Below are 10,490 nucleotides of genomic sequence, written 5' to 3'. Positions count from 1 at the left end.
CTTGGACATTTAACCTCTATTCTCTGTTCCATGACTACTGCATATGGAAGGTGGAATCACCTGGACCACAGCACAGCCCCTGAGTAGCACAGCTGAGTGGGAAAGAATCTGACTCAAGGGATAAATATTCTTTAAGGAACATCAGCAATTTATCACTGCTGCTTCTACTCCTACTTGCCATCTCCTGTCATACGGCATGATTTAACCAAACTGGAAGGAGAATCTAGTCTTTCAAGAAGAGAATCAAAATTTTCGGCAAAAGAACAAAGTTTTCATATTAAGAACAAAGCCTACTATCAGGAGAATCTGTGTCCACAGAGACAACAAAGTCCTTTGGGAACAGAATAAAATCCTTTAAAGGAAGCATAGGGACTCTTCAGAGGAAACAAAGAACCTTGAGAAACAGCAAAAGGCTTGCCAAAAAAATAAAGCCCTCAGAGAAGAGATTAAGTCTCTCAAAGGATATGAATGAAGGGAAAAGCTCTTCAGGATGAGATTTTGGCTTTCTGAGAAAAACACAAAGCCTTCAAGAACCACCTTAGAGCTCTTCAAGAGGACAACAAAGCCATTCAGTTGGAGGAAAAAAGCTGTTTGTGAAAAAAAATTCTCCTCTCTCAATGAGCAGCAATTTGCTCTGCAAGAACGGAATATGCCCCTTCAAATGAGAAAAAGGCCCTAGGAGGTTAGGAGAAAACTCTCCAAGAACAGCACAGAGACCTCCATGAATGGAATAAGATGCTTCAAGAGAAGGAACAATGCAATATAAGTAAAGAACTAGGTGCTTTGGGAGATTTTGCAGCAGGGCTGAGGAGTTTAGAAAAAACAGTAGTTTTTGTTGTTGACCAAGCATCAGCAAGTAATGGGTGAACACAGGCATCAAGCAGCCTGTTAGGCTTAGTGCAGAGGTCTTGCAGAAGTGCTGAAGCATGGATGTTGGTATTTCAGATCCCTGAAGCCTAGTAAATTAATGTTGCAATGCATAATGAATATCTGTAGATGTCACAGATATTCAGATATCACAGAGAACAACTTATTTTAGTATTTCAAAGGTTTGATTAACACTTTTTACCATAGAATATTAGGAGATATTATTAGAAAATGGATTCTGATATAATTAATATTAGTCATATACAAGTGATCTTGTGACAGACTTATTTTTTGCATCTAGATTAACCAGTAATACAACATTTCTGAAAATAATTGGTATGAAATACTTTCAGAATATGCTAGCAAATTCTTTCTCTTGGAGGTTTTCCTTCAAAGATCCAATTTTAACTTGAATTGTGGGAAAAATAATGCGGTATATCTGTGCTACTAAAAAAAGAAATATGAAACAAGCTTGAACACTGTTTGCCTGGGCAGTCCACCATGCTACTTTTCTCTGCTTCTGCTTTGTGCAATTTCAAAGTCAGTATGCACAGTTACTGCCAAAAGCAATACTTAGATGAGCCAGTGTTTGTCTTTAATGGTATATGTTCTTCAAATGTCAGCCTTGTAAGCTTTGTACCCTTTGACACCTGTACATGTATTTATACCACATTTCAGTACCCATAAAAAAGGCTGTGCTATCATATGATAGAAATACTGCCCTTGTGGTGTGCAAAAATATTATTTCAAAATCTTGAAACCAAAAAAACCAGACCAGAGTAAAACTAACACATTGAGACTACCTGGTGTGCATTTAGGAAATCAGGGACAAGAACTCATTGTATGAATGTGACCAGTCTCCTTTTGTTAAGTCTAACCATAACCAGACTGACACACAAGTGGAGTACTCGACACATGACCTTGAGTCCAGGTCTTTGGAAAATATTTCTTGTTCACCCAGCAACTGAGTTAGCAAAAAAATGTGTTAAAATACAGAATACTTGTTAGTGTAGAAACAGTAGGGGTGGCAAAGAAAGTTTTCTAGTGATGGTTCCAAAATCTCAAGGAGAAGGAGTATTTCAGGCAGTAGAGCAATGACATGTGTAGTAGCTAGCAGCTGAGAGAAAAATTTACATTTTATTTCTTTTGCCAAATGTTAAACTCTTAATAACTACATCTCTGGCCTAAAGACTAGATAGGCTTTGTAAAGTTGAGCACAGTGTTGTACTAGTGAACATCACACCTGAGAAAACTATTGCAATTTGGAAATATTGTGCTGGAGAATCATCAGGAGGTTTTTTGCTTGTACAGATGATTTCCCGTGAGAACATTGACAAGACTACTTTATCCTCAGATTAGAGAGGATTTTTTTATTCAGCCCCTTCCTTTGGATACAGACACTTTGTATGTTAGAGGCATTGTCAGCAGATGTCTATCTTGCTTGTGATCTTTTTTGTGATCTTAGAAGACCATAGAAGAGAGAGCTAAGGAGTGATGAACCATGGACTACAGATCAGTATTTGAAAGTTTTTATGAATGTAGGCTAAATTACATGACTGCTTATGTAAATACTGTATAATAATTGTTGAATATCATGTGAGCTAAAAAAAAAGCAACAAACCTCTATAACCATAGAAATATTTAGGTTGCATATGACCTTTAGAGATCACTCATTGAAAGCAACGACAGATTTCAGGTTACTTTACATAAGGAAAACACATCTGTCTCCAGTATTTGCCTGGTTCCTCTGCTTGGTTCATTGGTCCAGTACTGGACATGTCTGATGGGTCCTAGTTGCAGAGAGAGGTGGCAGAGCCACAGCATCTCTGGGTGATATGATTTCAGGGGAAAAAATGGTGAATGTACTCTGCAAGTGTCCCACAATTTCTCTGGAGGTGTTTTTTTTTTTCATCTTTTTCATGCCTCCAGTAACAGGTTCTCTTTCCTGAGCAGGTATAAATCAGGGTGCTGGGACCTCCCTTGCCTTGCTGCATGTTTAATTGAAGATAAGTTTCTTATGGCAGTGCCAGAGCTTGCCAAAGCCTACTGGTTCAGAGTAGTTCAGAGCCTTCTCCACAGAATGAACCCTGCAGCTAACAGAAACCCAGCCAGCCTACCAGTTACGCTCAATACAGTATTTCTATACCTTTATTACATCAGTGGATCAGAATGGTTCTGTCCTCTAGCCTGTATCTTGTGTCAGATAACTTTTTCAACTAGGTACAAAATGGATGTGTGGGTGCATTTCAGTCACGGGTTTTTTCCATATTGGATAAGCAATTATAGTTTCTGTGCCTTGCAACTCACAAATACCATTTTCTAGATAATTTTTTCTTCTATTCTGGCCATTCAGAGTTGAATTGCAACAGGTTTCTTGGATAATGCTCCTAATCATGATTTGCAAAGTCTAACGACTCATCGTTTAGTCTGCATGGCAGCAGGAAATCCTAAGGGTTCGTTCACACAATAGATAGAGGAATTTGTGATTGCAGTGGACAGAATTTTTAAAACTTTAATGCCGAGGCAAATTGTTTTCTGGACAAGGAGTCAGGGCAGTAAGTTGGGGTAGTTAAGACGCATTCTGAGTCAAATATCAGAGTCATCCAAGCTAGACAGTCCTGGTACTCACATAACTTAAGTGATAGCTTATGCTTTGTCTCTGATGGGATATCTATATAAGGAGCAATCCCTGACACAGAAAAAAGACAGAATTTGCTGTTATGCAGCAGAAAGTCTCAACCTTTGTTCTTTACTAGCTGTGTAGTGACCAGCTGAGGGAGAACTACCACTTTCCCCATGGAAACTTGACACACACAGCTGTGTGACCTGTGAGACACTCACATAGAACTTGCACCTAAACTCATGGCTCCCCATATCTGTGAGGAGAAAGAAGTCCTTCCTGTTTTCTGATAGTCTCATATCCAAGTATGTTTCAAGTTCTGTTGAAGTATATGAAGGTGTTCTTCTAGAGCTGCTTTCTCTAATCTTTTTCTTCCCTTGGTCCCCTTTGAATTTTATGATGCGTTTAGTCAGAATAAGGGATTATGATAATAACTTGGCAAGATTATGTGCTAGTGATGATAATATGCCTTTTGGAAAATACTGCATTAAATTCTAATTGCATTTGGGTGTATTTTAATTCTGGGATCGGATACTTATATAATGAAGAAATATGGTGCTTTAATTTGTCTTTATTGCATTAATATGATTACATTAACTTGCATACAAATAAATTAATTATTCCATAAATACATTATGTTTAAAACATCACAAAATTATTGTGTGTAATTAAAAACTTCAAGTATGATTAACAGTGTTTCAAAGTATTCTAAATTAGCTGTTTATTTCCTGGTGTTCAGTGAAAAACTGAACACCACTGTGGTATAAGGAGTGATGATAAAGCTTCAGCTAAATCTGTATAATGATAGATTGACTTTTGTGTGATGATGAAGGTCTTGGCTGTAACAAACAGAATTAAGTCCTGGAGGTTTGGTGAGTTTACTGCGATTGGATGCCAGATATCCATCAAATCTGCTCTATTACTCCCCTCCACTGCAGGACAGGGGAGAGGAAATATAAAAAAAAGGTTCATGGGTTGAGATAGGGACAGGGAGAAATCACTCACTGATTATTGTCACAGGAAAAACAGACTCAGCTTGAGAATATTAAATTAATTTATTACTGATCATATTCAGAGAAGGATAATGAGAAGTAAAACAAATCTTAAAAACACCTTTCCTCCTTCATGGGCTCTACCTCCTCCCTGACAGAAGTGCAGGGACATGGGGAGTGGGGGTTACACTCAATTTATCACATGTTGTTTCTGTCACTGCAGTCCTTCCCCTGCTCCAGCATAGCATTCCTGCCACAGGAGACAATTCTCAATGAACTTCTCCAGAGGGAGTCTTTCCCACAGTTCTTCATTAACTGTTTCACTGTGGGTCCCTTTCCTATGACATCCAGTCCTTCAGGATCAGCCTACTCAACACTGGGGTCCTTATAGTGTCACAAGTCCTGCCAGAAGATCTGTTTCAGCATGGGTTCCTCCCTTCATGAGTGCACAGGACCCTGCCAGAAAGCTGCTCCAGGACGGGTTTCCCAAAGGTTCACAGCCCTTTTTCAGGCATACATCTGCTCTGGCTTGGGTCTCCACCACTGACCTCCACAGGCTTCATAGGGACAGCTTTACTCACCATAGTCTTCACAACAGGCTTCATGGGAATCTCAGCTCCAGCACCTGGAGCACCTCCTCTGCCTCCTTCTTCACTGACCTTGCTGTTTCCAGAGTTGCTTCTCTCACATATTCTCACTTCTGTCTTCTCTCAGCATGCTTAAATCTGCACAAAGACTTCTTCTTCCTACTTAAATATCTTATCACAGAGTTGCTACTACCATCTCTGGCTCAGCCTTGACAGTCTGCAGATCTGTCTTGTAACTGATTGGCATTGGCTCTGTTGGACATGGGGGAAGCTTCTGGCAACTTTTTAGAGAAGCCAGTCTCCACCCCAACCCCTCTACCAAAACCTGGCCACGCAAACCCAATACAAGGAAAATCCCCAATGCCAAAACCCAGTTACCAGCAGTGTGCATCAGGCATTAATACTGAGACCCGTGCTGCTTAACACCCTCATTAATGACCCAGAGAATAGGATGGCATGCACCCTCAGCAAGTTTGCAGATGACTTAAAACCAGGAGGAGTGACTGATATTCCCAATAGTTGTGCTGCCATTCAGATGAATGGACTGGAGACTCAGACAGATAGGAACCTAATGAAGTTCAGCAAAATCAAACACATATTTCCCCAGGGAAATTCCTGTGGAGGAATAAGCTCATGTACCAGTAAATGCTTCCTGCTGACCATCTGGAAAGCAGCTTTGTAAAAAAAACCTGACCTGAGGCACTGGCAGACACTGAGTTGAAAAGGAGATGTCAGTGTGACCTTGCAGTAAAGAAAGTTAATGGTATCCTGGGCTGCATTAGGAAAAGTGTTGACAGCAGGGAGGTGATCCTCCCCCTCACTGTGGATGAGACCACAATTAAATAGTGCATCCAGGTCTGGGCACCTCAGTACAAGAGAGATATGGATTTATTGGAGAGAGCCAAGAAAAGGCCCACTGTCTCTTGGTTTAAGTCATTGAGTAGAGGCTGGCAGACCTGGAACTGTTCAATTTGGAGAAGAGAAGATTCAGGGGAATCTTACGCATATGTATAGATAACTGATTTGAGCAGGGGAGGAGAGCAGTAAAGAATTTGGAGCAAGACTTTTGTCTGTGTTATCTACTAAAAAAAACAGAGGTAATGGACAGAAATGATGATATAAGAAATCCAGGGAAATTTTTTATATTATTAAAATCCCCGCACTTTTTATTGTAAGAGTTATCAGACTTACAAATAGGATGTCCAGTGAGATTGTAGAGCCTCCATCTCTGGAGATATTCAAAACTTTAATATCTTGGACTTTTCCTGGGTCAAGGCCTGTATCTTTTTCTTTGAGCAGGGGGCTGGACTCCACAATTTGCAGTGGCCCCTTCCAACCTCAACCATTCTGGGATTCTTTGGCTTACCATTCCAGCCATTGAGACCACAGATGTGTGCTAAGCACCTTCTACTTCTAGCCTAACCTAAAGGTTTCTTTCCTGCCATAGGGTTTCTTTAAATTTTCAATAAGATGACAAGCAGAAGAATCTCAGAAACAAGTGTTACACTGAAGTATAGACAATGTATTTAAAGAAGAATACTATTAGCAGCAGCATCATAATCCAGATCAGACCAAGGTCAGGAAAAAGAACATTTTCAGAGGATCATTTCCACTGGGCATTAAACAGCTATCTAGTTGAATGGGATTTAAATTGCAACTTTTACAGAAAAAAAAAAAAGGTAAAAAGAGAAAATGCTACTGGAAATCTTTAAATGCAATTATAATATGCAAGGTGTTCCGTTTTAAAATCTTTTGAAAATACAAGCCCTTTAACATGATCATTTTTTATATTATTGTTTTATACTTTATCTCTTTTCCTTCTATCCCTCTCATAATTTTCTACCATGGTTAAAAGTATGAGACAAGGGATAACTAACATAAATTGAATCTGCCTTGCAATATATGCTTTCAAAAATTGTGAAAGTCCTAGATCTATAGGTAAACAATATTTTTCACATGTTTCCATTGCCATAAAGAGAAAGAGGAGTTAAAGGGAAAGTAATTGCATGAAAATAGCATTGCAATTTCTCTTATTAGGGTGGAAAATTCAATGTCCTGCTCAGTTTCTTTCCCACCCATCTCTCTAGGATTTTAATGTGCATGTAGATGACTCATGAACATTTGGAGCTGCCTGCACAGACACCTTTAACATACAGGAGGGGATAATTTTTTGGTAACACGTTGCCTGAGTGTGTTGGTTTTGTCTGGGGTAATTTCCTTTACAGTGTCTGGGGCTGTGTTTTGTGTTTGTGCCAAACACAGAGTTGATAATAGAGAGATGTTTCTGCTATCACTGATCAAGGCTTACACAGAGCCAAGGCCTTTGCTGCTCTTCCTGCTGCCATGCTGGCAAGGATTGTAGGGGTGCATGGGAGGTTGGGAAGAGACAGAGCTGGAACAGGTGGCCCAAACTGGTCAAAGGGATATTCCAAACCATATGGCATCATGCTCTGTATTTAAAGCAGGGGAAAGAAAAAGGGATGTGTGGAGGGATGTTCAAAGTGATGGTGTTTGTCTTCCCAATTCACTGTTACATGTGATGGGGCCCTGCTGTCCTGGAGATGGCTGAACCCCTGACTGCTCATGGGAAGCAGTGAATTAATTCCTTGTTTTGTTTTTCTTGTATGTGTGGCTTTTGCTTTCCCTATTAAACTGTCTTTATTTCAACCCACGAGTTTTCTAGCATTTACCCTTCTGATTCTCTTCCCAATCCCACTGGTGGGGGAGTGAGAAAGCAATTGTGTGAGGTTTGGTCACTGGCTGGGTTAAACCACAACGCTCATGGACACATGGACATACCTGCACGGACACTTTTAATATACAGGAGGGATACATTTTTTTGGTCGGGTGAGCTACATAAAAGACAATGCTAGGTACAGAGACTGTAGGCACATAAAACCAAGATAAATATGCTGTGAGTATAAGACACAAAAGAAATAATATCAAATGCTAACACTGGAGGGAAATGTGAGGCAAACTTATTTATGATCATTCAAAAAAATATGTTTGTATTTTGGATTCATTTTCCAATGAAATATATCTTCAGAGAATGCTTCCAGATGATGGACAACTCTGTAGTGTCAAAACCCTCGGATTTGAGGGTTGTGGGGTGACCAAAATCATTATAATGGGAGGAAAACCAGTACAAATTTAAAATATCAGCAAAGTCTTATACATTCTGAAGCAGTCTTAGGAGCTCAAAAATTATTTCACTATCCAGAACCCTTTGAGACATAAAAGGAAAGTTAGAGAGCTTTAAGGTCTCAGGAAGGGGTAGCGCTAGTCGCAGAATCACAGCAAAGATACAGAGAGATGAATGCACATCCCTACAGCTTTACTGAAGAAGCAAACATGCCAAAGAAGATGAAAGTGCAGTGCTGTAGAGGACTTGTAAGTGTTTTGCAAGGAGTTTACAGAAAAAGTACATCATTAAACTATGTAGGAAGGAAATCTTCAGAAGGGCATTACCTAAAAGCCGAATCTCTGCACATTAGTGAGTTCCAGTCTCAAGCTACTCAGCATCTTACACTACGCTCTTGGTTACGAAAACAGAATAAATGAAATGCTCAGCTTGGTACCCACCATGAATGACCTTAGCTCTGTCAAGTGTTTGCCATGCAGTAGTGAATCTAATAAAAGTCAAAATCTTCTAAATGCAAAAAATAATTGTTAGAAGAGTCTGGAATGGATTATCAGCTGGTAAGCAGGAACAATTTCTTCTGGATAAAAATTGTATGCCTTTCTTTGCACTGTAGAAGAGTTCGTCTGTTCTTGTCAGATGTTAGGGAAAGTTGAAGTTACCACAGCAGAAATGTGTTCGGCTCTACATTTAGCTCCTACAAAGGAGTCTTTTAAGAAAGTTTGTGCCAGCTTAAGGCAAAGTGATGAAAATATGGTTTTGTGTTAATTGTGCGGAAAAAATATTTCTACCTTTTGAAAATAATACATTTTCAGTTGCCCCAGGAGATTTTTTGAACTAAGTAGATATCTCATTCAAACATCCTCATGGCATTAACTTGGAATATTAAATATAATATAAAATAAAATATAAAATCGACAGGGGCCCCAGAAGGCAGAACTATCTGTTAGAACAAGGGTTTGAGGCTTATTAAAAGGATCAAAATATTGAAAGTCAATAAAATGAAGACAATTGATGTATAAATTCAATATACAATCTCTTTGCGCTAGGGAATACACATATCTTGGTTGGCAGAGCCACAAAGCTTCAGAAATTCTCTGAGCCAGACGCATAGTTTTCTGTTTCTTCCCTACAGTTACAGACATTGGATATGCTTCATCTCAGTGTACCCAGGAGTTAGTAGACATACTAACTTTTTAAAGGCATGCTTTTATAACTTAGGATGAATTTTAGAAAAATGTTAAATGGATGGGTATAGCTTCCACTGAAGTTCCACTTGCTGGTTATTTTACCTGGAGCATAATATTAACAACATCTCTGGGTGAGGAAAGCTTTTTAGAAACAAGCTAAATAAGACCAAAAATAGACAATAAAATAAAATAAAATAAAATAAAATAAAATAAAATAAAATAAAATAAAATAAAATTAAATTAAATTAAATTAAATTAAATTAAATTAAATTAAATTTTAAAAGAGGGTTCATTTCATACAGTTCATATTGCTTGAAAATTTAAAAACATGGAAAAAAAAGGAGATGCTTTAGTCTAAGGCTACTTATAGGTGAAAATTTTTTCTTAGATCTCCTGTGGAAGAGCAGAGAATTTAATAACTACAGTTTTCTTGCACAATAAGAGGTAGATTGATGAGAAAGTTATCTAGCAGTCTCAGGACATCCAGTGTCTACATTTAAAGTAAACTGTTTCAGGATGGCCCACTTCCCTGGGAAGCCTTTTCCCATGCCCAATCATCCTTTCAGAGAAGAAAAATTTTCCCTAATATCCAATATCCCCTGGTACAGCTTGAGGCCATTTTCTCTGGTCCTGAGAGATTCACCTTAGGAGGATCTTATCAACGTATATAAATATTTGAAGGGAGGCTGTAAAGAAGACAAGGTCAGGCTCTTTAAGGTGGTCTCCACTGTAGGGATGTCTGAACATCAGGAAAGCCCTTTACTGTCAGGGTAACTGAGCACTGCTCCAATTTGCCCAGAAAGGTTGTGAAGGCTCATCTGTGGCAATTTTCAGAAGTCACTTGCACACTTTCCTCAGCAAGTGTCTCAAGGTGTCCTTGAGCGGGCTGGTTACACTAGGTGACCTCCTAAGGTCAACTCAAACATTCTGTGATTCTGTGAGTGTATGATCAGGACTGTTGTGTCTCAGAAGTTCAAAAAGTAGTAAGAAAATAAAATGAAGGGTGAAAAAGTTCTCCTCGGATCTATATGGAAAGAAGATGAAAACTTAAGTAGGACCAGACTCTGTGGAGGGAAAGATAAACATCAGGAATGA

At 39.0% G+C, this 10,490-nt stretch overlaps 1 pseudogene; it reads left to right on the top strand.

The window, feature by feature from the left end:
* The first annotated feature begins 200 nt into the window (after positions 1-200).
* On the top strand, positions 201-867 carry LOC115902966 (annotated as a pseudogene).
* The last annotated feature ends 9,623 nt before the right edge of the window (positions 868-10,490 follow it).

The sequence above is a fragment of the Camarhynchus parvulus genome, chromosome 1, assembly GCF_901933205.1.
Source record: "Camarhynchus parvulus chromosome 1, STF_HiC, whole genome shotgun sequence".
Classification (NCBI taxonomy): domain Eukaryota; kingdom Metazoa; phylum Chordata; class Aves; order Passeriformes; family Thraupidae; genus Camarhynchus; species Camarhynchus parvulus.
Note: the sequence above shows the minus strand (reverse complement) of the source record. Positions and strands in the feature narration are given on the sequence as shown.